Here is an 11,879-nt window from a genome sequence, read left to right on the forward strand (position 1 = left end):
GCATTGGTCACTAGGATATCACACCCCAGACAGATGTTCACCCCAGAATATACCTTTATTTCCAAATATATAAAGGATTCTAATTTTCCAGTATTTAAGTAGTCATGGAGATTTGCTAACTCTTCAGTTCCAAAGTGTCATTTTCTAGTGTGAGAAGAGCATGCTGGGTGATGTAATAGAACAGCTTTCAGAGTTGGAGACCAAGGTTCAAACTTCAATTTTACTATTTGGGTATATTTAACCTAAGTCTCAGTTTTCTTATCTGTAAAATGAAGACACCAACATAGTTTTGTGAAGGGGAAAAGAAATGTTAAAATCAATTCTAGGAAATGAGAATTGTTTCTAGAGTAGAATATAGAAGGTGACCAATCTCCTAACAACACCTTCCCATCACCACCACCACTCCAGTCACACTCTCAATTACTCTGAGGCAGAGAAACTCCAATATTTTTCTACCATACTCCACAACAGTACAGAGAACAGTAGGTTAAGAAAGGCACTTCCATTACATGGCCATGCTGCAAAATCATACAAAGCGAACTCCCCACATCTGCAGTAAGAATCAGATCAAAATTACACTTAAGCACACTCAAGAGGAGTAGAGTACTACTAAATTCTTTGTTGTAAATACACAATTTTAAAATATTTTAAAGCTATTCAAGTAACAGAACACAATGTTAATTTACTATTTATAAATACTCTTCCCAAGAATTTTAAAGCAGCCTGCTAAGTATGAACTTTTAGATATCCCCATTCTTAGAGGAAAATATTAGAATCCAAAATACAGAGGAGTTCACCTGTGCTGCAGCAGGTTAAGGATCTGTTGTCACTGCTGTGGGTCAGGTCACTGCTGTGGCACAGGTTCAGTCCCTGGATAGGAAATTTCCACATGCCATGGGCACGGCCAAAAAAAAAAAAAAAATCAAAACAGAACAAAATACACAGAAACTTTCCAAAATGAGATAAACAGCTAAAATTTACTCCTAGAATAACGTAATTCTTTTTAAGTTTAAAATACAGGGACACAATCCACAAATCCAAAACCCCCAAAGCTATAAAAACTTAAAAGTTTCTTCATAATTCATTTAGTGGCAAAAACTGAACTCATTTCGCAGCAAAATCTGACCAGATGTGTGGCTATTTTTTGTCCTCATTTACCCGTAATCAAATATTGGCCAAGGAAAGTACAGGGTGCCATCCCATTGGGGTTTTATATAACAGAGTATTGAGTGTATTACCTTCCTAAAATTAAAAGAAAAATATTAACTCCGAAACACATCTGACACCAAAAACAAGGTATTATAGATGCATTCTACTGAATATTTACTGAATACTAAGTGTCAGATTTAAGCCAAGTAATAAATCTATGAATAGGTACTATCACCATTTTACATATGAACACCTAGTTTACATATGATAAAACTAAGGCTTAATCGAAGGTCACCTTGACCAAGATCACTCAGCCAGTAATTAAGTGCCAGAACTCAGTCTAGGTTTGTCTTACTTCAAGGTCTAAGCTCTTAAACAGCCAATGCTTCACAGGAAAATTAAATCACAAAGAAGTTTCAAACAAATGATGATTACCAAAACATTCAACATGGAACAATGATTCCTGAGTGTGATGTATACTTTCCATTCCCAGTATTCACATCTAAACATCGACAAGGTATTTCATAGCTCAAAGGACAAGGAGATGAGTTTATTGTTGCTTTTCTCCCCAAAGAACTGGCCGTAGTCATTGAAGACAAAAAAACCCAGTAGGCTCCTCAACAAATGTGAACTAATCCTTTCCAATTAAATTTAGGAAGAATCGTGGGTTTAGAATGAATTTTTTTTACCACAAAATGTACTAACATGATAAAAATAAGGTTGATATAAACATAGGTTAAGTTTTTTCCAGGAACCGCCCCAACTTACAGATCTGCTGTTCCAATGACAAGATATGGGACTGAGGAGGGTTAAAATGACACAGATGCAGGATGTCACCACCCACCACTGCCCAAAGGAAAAATTAAAGAAAATAACCTTTGAGGTTTTTTTTTTTTTTTTTTGATTGATTGATTGACTTAAAATTTAAACCCTCATGACTTTCTTCTGAAATCAATATGCTTAGAGTAAGCAATGGCCTTTCCCACAAAAGACAGATTATGGCTGCCATCCAACCTATCTTCTACCCAAAAGAACAAATTCCAAATTAAGACACACTTCAGTCAAAATCACAATTTCAGTGTAGCTTATTTTAATTAACTGAAAAGCAGTAAGATTAACAGATAAATAACCACAATATCTAACTATTTCAGTAGGAATTTTTTATCCTTTTTTTTTTTTTAGGACCACATCCCAGCATATGGAGGTTCCCAGGCTAGGGGTCGAATCTGAACTGCAACCGCTGGCCTATGCCACAGCCACAGCAACGCCAAATCAGAGCAGCATCTGCGACCTACCTACACCACAGCTCAAGGCACTGCCAGATCCTTAACCCATTGAGTGAGGCCAGGAATCAAACCTGCATCCTCGATGGATGCTAGATTTGTTTCTGCTGAACCACAACAGGAACTCCTCAGTAGGCATTTTTTAAAAAGAAATACAGGAGTTCCTGTTGTGGCACAGCAGAAACGGATCCGACTAGGAACCATGAGGTTGCGGGTTCAATCCCTGGCCTTGTTCAGTGGTTTAAGGATCCAGTGTTGCCTTCAGCTGTGATGTAGGCTGCAGACGCAGCTCAGTTCTGGCATGGCTGTGGCTGTGGCATAGCCCAGCAGCAACTGCTCGGATTCAACCCCTGGCCTGGGAACCTCCATATGCTGTGGGGGCCACCCTAAAAAAAGCCAAAAAAAAAAAAAAAAAAAGAGAGAAGATGTATGTGGGAAATTTTTTGAACAAGGAATTCTGATGGATGCCTTTTGCAGTTACTTTTCTAGTCTGCATCTTGCTGTAATCATCATGTATCAGGTTTCTATAGTTTGTTTGGGTCAAGTCCTTAACAATTATCTTAAGCCTCTTGAAATAACTGAAAGGTTCAGATACTAAGCTCTCTTTGTATTTACATTTTAAGTGTGTATTTATTGAACCCTGTAGCTTAAAAAATGGCCTCAGAGAACACTAGAACCCCGAATTACTGGTTCAGTTTATACCAGCAGTTCTAAAATTAATGAATACAAAATCATCTGAAGTATTTACTCAAAAGGAAGATGCCTGAACTCCACTATCAAGGAAGGGACTCAAGAATCTACATGTTTAACCAATATCCCAGATGACTGTGATGCAGGGACCACACTTTAGCAAACACTGATCTGCCCTGAACTTCATCCAGTGACAGTGTTAACAATTTCTTGTTCTCAGACTGCACAGTCAAACCATCACCAGCTGATACACTGCCAGTCAGTCATGTTGAGTCAGAATCTTTCTCAGATTCATTCTTAACCTTTTAGCAACTTATTTTTCAAGTTAAGAGGTGACACTTGCTATGCAGCTCTGCTCATGCCAAACTAAATTACATCTGTCCTTGAGAAATGACTGGCTCCCAGAAAAGTGGACCCACTACCTGTTTAAATTGTCAACTTGTTAATAATAATAAATTAAGAGCAATAAAAATGATGTAAGAGCTGCTAATGTCCCAGGGACCACACTTTCTGCTTCACAGACATTACTTTAATGAACCATAACAAAAATCCAGTAAGGAAGATATTCTTTACCTTTTACAGAAGAAGAAACTTAGGCAACACTACTATTAAGCATCACGAATGAAAATCAGCTCTGCCTGAATTTAAAGCTACAACTCTTAACCCACATGCCAGAATGCCTCTAATTCTTCAACCTTAAGAGCAGAACAATCTAGTTTATTTACTTCTAAGGTAAAGTATGACAATTTATACAGAGCAAATTAATTTGAGTAATTCTCCTCCCCACATTAAACAAGAAGAGTAGTTCTTCTTGGCAAGTTGGGGCTAATGTATAACAGGGGTATCTTACTTCAAGTCAGGACTCAATTATTATGGGTATATTAAACAGCTATCAAAAGAACTTATTTTCCTTATTTAAATAAAAAGCTATCACACCTATGATTCAGTTAATGCTCGTAGATTTTTAAACTATCCGTGTAAAGTAGGGCAGGGAGGAGAGCCATAAAGAAATGCCTTAAGGTAATTATTCTATCTACATCTTTTTTTGTGGCCTAGCTTTTCCTATTTAGATAAATCATGTCTCTCAGTACATTCAATCATCAAGTCCTACCCACAACAGCCAATGAACTACTATATTCAGAAATTGGCGGAGATCTGCACTAGGAGGCAGGGGCCCATTTTTGAGTCTATTCAAAATTCAAAAATGTTCCAAATCTACACCTAAATTCTTTACATGAAATACACAGATTCATTATTCCACTCAGCAGCTAAATATAGTAACAATGAAATACGCACTTTCTTCATTTCATAGTTAGCCATAACATTACTTAGCATACAACTTGAACTTAAAAAAAAGAAAGATACCACTGAAATTAAGATCAAGTGACAGTGAGATAAAGATAAGTGATGAAGATAAGGTGAGAAAACCCCAGCTAGCAATCAGTGAACCTGCCTGTCACTGGGAAAGATGAGCATTACCTGATTCTTTGCATTTCCCTAAGCGACAGAACTTCCATTCCAATCTCCACAAAGAATATTCTCTCCATTATGACTCCTCCTCCTCAAGGAAGGGTGGCTTATCCCAAACTTTTCCCAGACACTGCAAACAGAAAATACTACTTGTAAGGCACCAGGCTGCTCAAGACTAGTCAAGGCCAGAGTGACTGGCCAAGAAGCTCTGCCACCCTAGGTCTCATATCTAATCACAAAAGCTCATCGATAGCTCCTCATTCTCTGCATGAGGTACAGACTGGGATGCTGGTCTGGTCCAATTTATGAAACTGAGTAAATCACTGTTTTGGACCAGCCTGGGCTCTGGGTCCTGCACTTTCTTGCTCTTAAATATATCAAGTTAATCCTGCCCCATTATGGCAGCAAATCCCAGGACTCAAACCCCAGGGGTCCATCACTTTCTCTTCTTTTCTACCCAAGCAGTGCTGGTTATTCCTATCAGATTAAGAAGCCAAACATGCTTATCATTTGCCCTTTAGACTCAGCTTTCCTTTAGATAGACTCAAAGTACTAAAAGTACCAGGCAGCTTAAGTCTCAGCTTCCAAAACAGTATTCCCAAAGCCCCCTTTTGGGGGTAATACAGCTATCTGGTGTAATGCTGTAATTTAGTACTTAACAGTAGTCCCTTTCTCTTGAATATGGGCAGGACCTGTGACTTACTTTAACCAATAGAATGCAGCAGAAATGAGGCTATGCTGATTCCAAGCACATGACTTAAGGCCTGGTTGCTTCTGTTTTTGCACTCCTGGAAGCCCTAACACCACGTAAAGCCAGCAATCCTTCTGGAATGGCCACACGGAGATATGTGACCCTGAAACAAGACTATGTGATAAAAGAGAAAGAGTAAGAGAAAGAGAGAAGACCAGCACCTGGCTAAACTGCCAGCTGAATGCCATTCATCCGCAAGACCACCAGCAACCCCAGCAGAATTGCTCAAATGAGCCCAGCCCAGGATAAGATAGCAAAACTGTGAGGAAGAAAAGAAAACAAAACCTGGTTGTTTTAAGTCACTTAGTTTTCGGTTTGTTACACAGCAATAACCCAAAACAATGCTCGTTCGGTTCCCTGTCTTTTTGACTAATTTGTTTAAAACCCAGAAAAAAAAGGGTTATAAAATTATAATAATTAAAATTCATTATAATCCCAGAAGATAAAGTCTATGCCCTTCCTGAGGTTAGTGGATCTCCCAAATGACACATTCCCAGAGGGCAGGTTCCATGTCAGTCATCACTGCACTGTTAGTCCAGCACTGAGTACAGTGTATGTCAGGCAGCAGAGGCACCCGGAAGTGTTGAGAACAAGTGATGGATTTATGGAATGTCAAGATAAATGTTGATCTTTCTTATAACTTAGGAATTAACTGACAAATGGTTTTACAAAATATACTCCAAAAAAAAAGTGAATTTAAAATGTACACTAAAAACTTTTTAGGATAATTTTTTTTTTTTTTTTAAACGATAAGGCTTCTTAGGTACTGGTAAAAATCACGAAATATGATACACATTTCTGAAAATCAGATACTGGCTTATATGCTACAAAAGCACAAATTTTCATAAAACAAGGCTTTTATAAAAGGAAAATAAACTTCACCTATAAGTTTATTGGAGTTTCTCACCTATAAGAACCGCTAAATTAAAAGCAACAAATTTTCAAAAGGAAATAATTACCTACATTTCACCAATGTATTTTTTCAGATAAGAAATCACCTTCTGCTTTTTCCTTAATGGGAAAATAATTATTTTAATACTAATAAATACTTTAAAATTTCAAATTTACCTACCAATGGCCACTACAATGAGGTCACCATTTCAACACAAATGAGGAAACAGACAAGTTCAGACCTCCACAGTAAAGAAGTTTAACTCAGGAGTTCCCACTGTGGCTTGGTAGAAATGAATCTGACTACTATCCAAAGGGTTTGATCCCTGGCCTCACTTAGTGGGTTGGCGATGTGGTGTTGCCTTAAGCTGTGGTGTATTAGTAACTAGTTACTTCGATAACCACTTTTATGGCTAATTTATTGTTTTTTCCACTGCTTGTTATAATTACATCATATTTTTACAGAAAGTAAAAAAGATCCTAGCCTTTCTAATAATAATGGAATCAAAGTTTCTAGATACTAAGTAATAGCTTGTTCTGATTCCCTACCAGGAAGACAATCCTACAGATGCAAAAAAGTCAAGTGTTTACTAATTAAATTATGCTTTAACCACAATAGGGAGAGTCAGCTATTTTATACAATGAAAAAATTCACTGACTAGGTAGGTTCCTGTATTTCATCATTCTCAAAAGTTTTAATTTTTCCTTGATAAAGGGTTCCTGAATGAAGATGGACTATTTTTGAGCAGGGAATACCTGAATAGACAAGACAGAATAGAGAAAAGTTTTTAAAAGTTTATTTCACTTCTCCTCCAACTCCACCCCTCAAACCCAAAAAGAGATACAAAGGAAATAAGGGAGAACTGGATAGTTCTAATATTGCCATCTTCTCTCCTTGCGCCCAATTTACCCTCAGCTTCACCAGCTCTCCTGCACATGGAAAACAAGAAACATACAAAGTTCAGTAAAAACCTAAAACCCAAGAATCACAAAATGTTAAGAATTGGAAGGAACCTCCCGGGATCATCCGTCCTTACAGATGAGGTCACTTAAAGGCAGTGCTACGTCTAATTGATAAATCAGTTGCGCACCTTCACACACCGAAGAAAACCATCATTGTCAATCAATTCCTGATTCCACTTTATCCACTTGCTAATTGAAATGCTTGGGACAAATCATTTAACCTCTTGAGCTAGTCTGTTCTGTAATACAATAGCAAATGAGAAAAGCTGGTCAAAAATCTCTGTAAGCTATAAACCACAACACACGACTAAGGAGATAGCTTCTGTAGATGTACACACAATATGTCTCTACAAGCAGAGCTTCTTATTGGTAAATGAAAGCATTTAAAGATTCAATTGTTCTATTTATTTATTTATTTTTTGTCTTTTTGCCATTTCTTGAGCCGCTCCCGCGGCATATGGAGGTTCCCAGGCTAGGGGTCGAATCGGAGCTGTAGCCACCGGCCTATGCCAGAGCCACAGCAACTCGGGATCCGAGCCGCGTCTGCGACCTAGATTCAATTGTTTTAAAAGGCCCCTAGTAATTCCGAGCACTGATCCCAACCCACTGGCCCATGGGTTCCACAGATGAGCTTTAGGTGGTCCACTGACTCCCCTAAAATTATAGCCATGAAGCACAAACATATACGGAAATTTTTCAAGTCACAGATTTCATCAAGTTTCACCCAGAATTACTATTCCCCCAAAGGCTCAGAAGTACTACTGTAAAGTAACACACATATGCTGAAAATAAAGCTTCTTGGATGTTGCTCAAAAAGACTATACTCCCAACCAATGACTATACTCCCTACCTACCTAACAAGTCTGTGAAGGCAGAAACTGTCATCATTCTCATCTTTATATTCCCCCCAATACATCACAGTCATGCAGCATCTTAGTTATTTTTACCGCCTTCATTCTCTCTCTCATCATCAAACTCTGTATACTCTATCCTCCTCCTTTCCATTCCTATTATTACTGCCACAGTTCAGACCCCCCACAGCTATGACCACAGCAATCAAGAAGTCTTTCTACCTCCAGGTTCTCTCTACTTCAAATCATACTACACACTGCTGCCAGATCAGTCCTCATTCCCAACTCAAAAATCATCTGTAAAACCCCCACTGCTTACTACAGTCAAGGTCAAAAGTCTGGCATTAATAGAAATCCATAAACTGGTCCAAATTTTTGCTTCAAGCTTTATCACCCGTTACACTGATACAAACTCGTCATACAAAAAATACTTGCCTCTCCTCAAATGTATGAAGTCTGTGCTCTCTTAGTCCCTCCTTTCTGCCTGGATTACCTTTCCTAGCCAATCAAGTCTAAAGTCACCCTTCAAAACAAAGATTTTAGGAACCAGAAGCGCTATGAGATAACCCTAATCCCACCCCGCTGAGTGAGATGTGAGGTCTATCCTCTCTGAAGCTGAATTCCATATGAAACACAGCTATATACTAAAAGACAAATGAGGCATTTGTGTATAGTCCTACCTGCCTAACGAGTCTGTGAAGGCAGAAACTGTCATCATCCTCATCTTTATATTCCCAATACATCACAGTCATGCAGTAGATGCTTAATAACCGTGTAAGAAAGCAGAAGAAATTTCAGCCTTCGGAAGGTAGGCAGATTACTATCTCTTGAGGGCAGAGACCTTATATGCAACATCCTCTATCGTGGCAAGCTTCCAAAAAACATAACCCTTAGTTACCGCTTTTCAAAGCCCTATGTTGTAGGTCATATAAAGAGTTTTGCATTTAAAAATGTTAATAAACTACATCAGAACTGCTCCCCCATATACTTTACACTTCTCAATTTGAAGAGCTCCCACCACTTGGCCAGTAAGTTTTCAATTTAAAAAATATTAACTATTACCTACCTTATGGCTAAAAACAAGTCACCTAAATAAAAGAACGCCTTTCTTTTTAAAAGGTCCATTTTGCTTGCATAGTACACAGAGACCTAATGGGACCCGCAAAGTGGATTTATACTTAAGCATGAACTCTTCCAGAAACCTGCATACAACTGCACACTAGGTATTTCAGGCAAAAACACCAAAGTGGGGGAAGATAACTTTGGATGTTGTTCTTTTACACTGCTTATTACCAATAGCATTTTAAAGCAGAAACACATCTTTTAAAGCTTATTTGCTACACAAAAAGATAAAAACCCGTCGAACAGAAAAAGAAAGGCACATCAAGAACCTGGAAAATACTTTATCCTGGAAGAGTAAAAGTGTCAAATTGACAGATACTCCTCTTCTTTGGTAATAAAGGTTTCATATAATCACGGGAGCAAAGGAAGCTCAACTCCGAACAGATGGAGCAAAGAAAGGGCTATGCACAAGACTGGTCATTTAAAGGTTTTAAAAGCAAGGGGCAAATTACAAAATTTATTTTAAAAAAAAGTTTAAAGGATGAAAAAAGGTCCAAGTCACAGATAAGATAAGGACTAGTAAAAACTGCAAGGTCACTGGGACCTACCAGGTCACAAAGGTAGAGGTGGGGGTTGTGCTGGGGGAGCTACAGAGTCAGTGAAGAACCCGGAGAGATTTAAACACACACACACACACACACACACACACACATCAGAAAAAGACGTTCTAAGGCGGGGAGTCCTTGGTTTGGGACGGTGGAATTGCGGTGAAAGTCAGGGCACCGGCAGTTAAGTCCACATATTCGGAGGTTTTTGGAGAGCTGTTAGGGAAAGGAAGAGAAGGTAGAGGGCGAAGGAAGCCTAAGAACTGCGGCTGCCGAGTCACGGAAACACTTCTCTCCGCTCCAGTATCATTAGCTCAGGCCTGTGCCAGGACCAAGTCAGGGCAGGACCGGCGACCCCACCCCAGAAAAGTCTCGGCCCCCGGGGCTGGAGCCAGCAGCCCAGACGGCGCGACGGGCCCAGCCTGCCCCGCGGAGGGTCCCGCCCCGGGGCGGCCGGTGCGGGGCTGCCGGCACAGCCGCGGGGGCTCCCGGCCCGCGCCCCCCGGCCCCTGCCCCGCCCCGCCTGCACCCCCCGGCCCCCGCCGCACCGCGGCGTCCTTACCCGGCGCGGAGCCGTCGGCTCCCGGCGGTCCAGCGGCCACGGCAGCGGCGGCGCCCTCACCCTTCCGCGCCCAAGATCGCCATCTCGCAGCAAGCGCGGCGGCGGCGGCGGCAGCAGCCACCCAGGCGTTGGCCCCGGCAGCCCAGGCCGCCTGCAGCCACTTGGAACCCGCTCGCCGCGCTCGCCGCCACCCGACCCTCCCCCCACCCCCACCCCGGCCACGCACCACCCCCGGCCGACCCCACGCCTCCCTCCTCAGGAGCGCGCCGCGTGCTCGCGTCGCCGGCGCCACGCTTTAAGCGCGCGCTTCCCCCGCCGCCCCGGCTCCGCGCGCTCTGCCGCGGCCGCCCAAAGCCTCTAACTCCGGACCCAGAATCCGGCTTCCCGCGAGCATGCGCAGCAAGGACGCCCCACGATGCCTTTGGAAAACTCCGCTCCTCCGGGTCTTCGGAGTGGTCGAGGGAGGGGGAGGGCCAGCCAATGGGAGAGAGGGGCAGGGCCTGAACCTGTGGAAGGGGAGGGGCCACCGCCGAGATTGGGGCAGTTGCTTCTCTAAACCGCAGGTGTGTACTGCTGACTTGACTTTCCGGTTCGTGGGCCGAAACTGTGCAGGACTTCCAGTAAGGTCCTCGGGGCACTGGCGTTCTTTTCTTGAACGCTTTACGGCGAAAGGAGACTGTTAATGAATACTCCTTCACCTACCTGAGTGTTTGACTTAGAAAGTCATTAAGAGTGAACAATTCGATTTAGCAGACGGTCAACCAGAAGGCTTCCAGTCTACTTTTACTAGTAACCAAAACGTCCACTCTCCCAACCCCACAAGAGTATAGTGATAATACTGAAAAAGTACATGTGTCAGTGCATACATACAACAATCCCATGAAGAAAAGTCTTTTATCCCCGTATATACAGTGAGTGAAGAGAAGTGCTCCAGGTTCTGTGCGTGGCTTTTAGAAGAAAGGCCACCCTGCAAATCAAAATAAGTAGTGACCCTATCACTCACCAGATGACCTGGTCTTCTACTTCAGAGATATAATAAAGGTCATCCAACATGGATTTCTACAATTCTTTGCCCAGCCGCCTCACCCAAACCACCCAAATTACCTACATCCACAACCAAGCTGACTAGTTTCCCTCTATCTCAGAGACTGGGTGTTCCTGCTCCCCTCCAAAAGATGCTCTCTACTGCTTGCTCCCTCCTGTGAGGCCCTCCTTGACATATCTTTAACTTCATCCCTCCTGTTGGGTACAGCTCTTCAGCTCTTTTCTGTCTTAAACTTTCCCTTCATTTTAAAACTTCTTTCTAGTTCTCTCTCTAAGCCTCTGAAAGAGTTGTGTACTAAGAAATCTCTCTTGACTTATCTTCCTCTCATCAGAGCTTTCAAGACAAAGATTAACATGATCTTCAAGGCTTCTTTCATGCTCACATGCTCTGTCTCTTCTCTTATGATGAACTCTTCGGAGTGTCCCGATTGTGTTCAATCTTGTCTACTTTGAAGAGTACTGTTTCCTCTAACTTTTCCCTCACATTTTTTATTGTCCAGCTCCTTTAATTTTTTTATAACTTCATTTTTATTTATTTTTTTGGTCTTTTTTGGCATA

General features: G+C 41.4%; 1 protein-coding gene across 12 annotated transcripts in view; it reads right to left on the minus strand.

Moving 5' to 3' along the window:
* WWP1 (WW domain containing E3 ubiquitin protein ligase 1) overlaps window positions 1-10,693 on the minus strand; it is a 139,243-nt gene extending 128,550 nt beyond the window's left edge. For 2 of the 12 annotated variants that reach the window (XM_013996633.2, XM_021089149.1), the window contains exon 1: window positions 10,278-10,609. The gene's annotated coding sequence lies outside the window, so the exon portion shown is untranslated. Of the gene's footprint in view, window positions 1-797; window positions 2,327-4,601; window positions 4,723-10,277 lie in introns of those variants that run through there. The other 10 variants (XM_021089146.1, XM_021089148.1, XM_021089147.1 and 7 more) reach the window with 9 other exon arrangements.

The sequence above is a fragment of the Sus scrofa genome, chromosome 4 (assembly GCF_000003025.6).
Source record: "Sus scrofa isolate TJ Tabasco breed Duroc chromosome 4, Sscrofa11.1, whole genome shotgun sequence".
Classification (NCBI taxonomy): Eukaryota; Metazoa; Chordata; class Mammalia; order Artiodactyla; family Suidae; genus Sus; species Sus scrofa.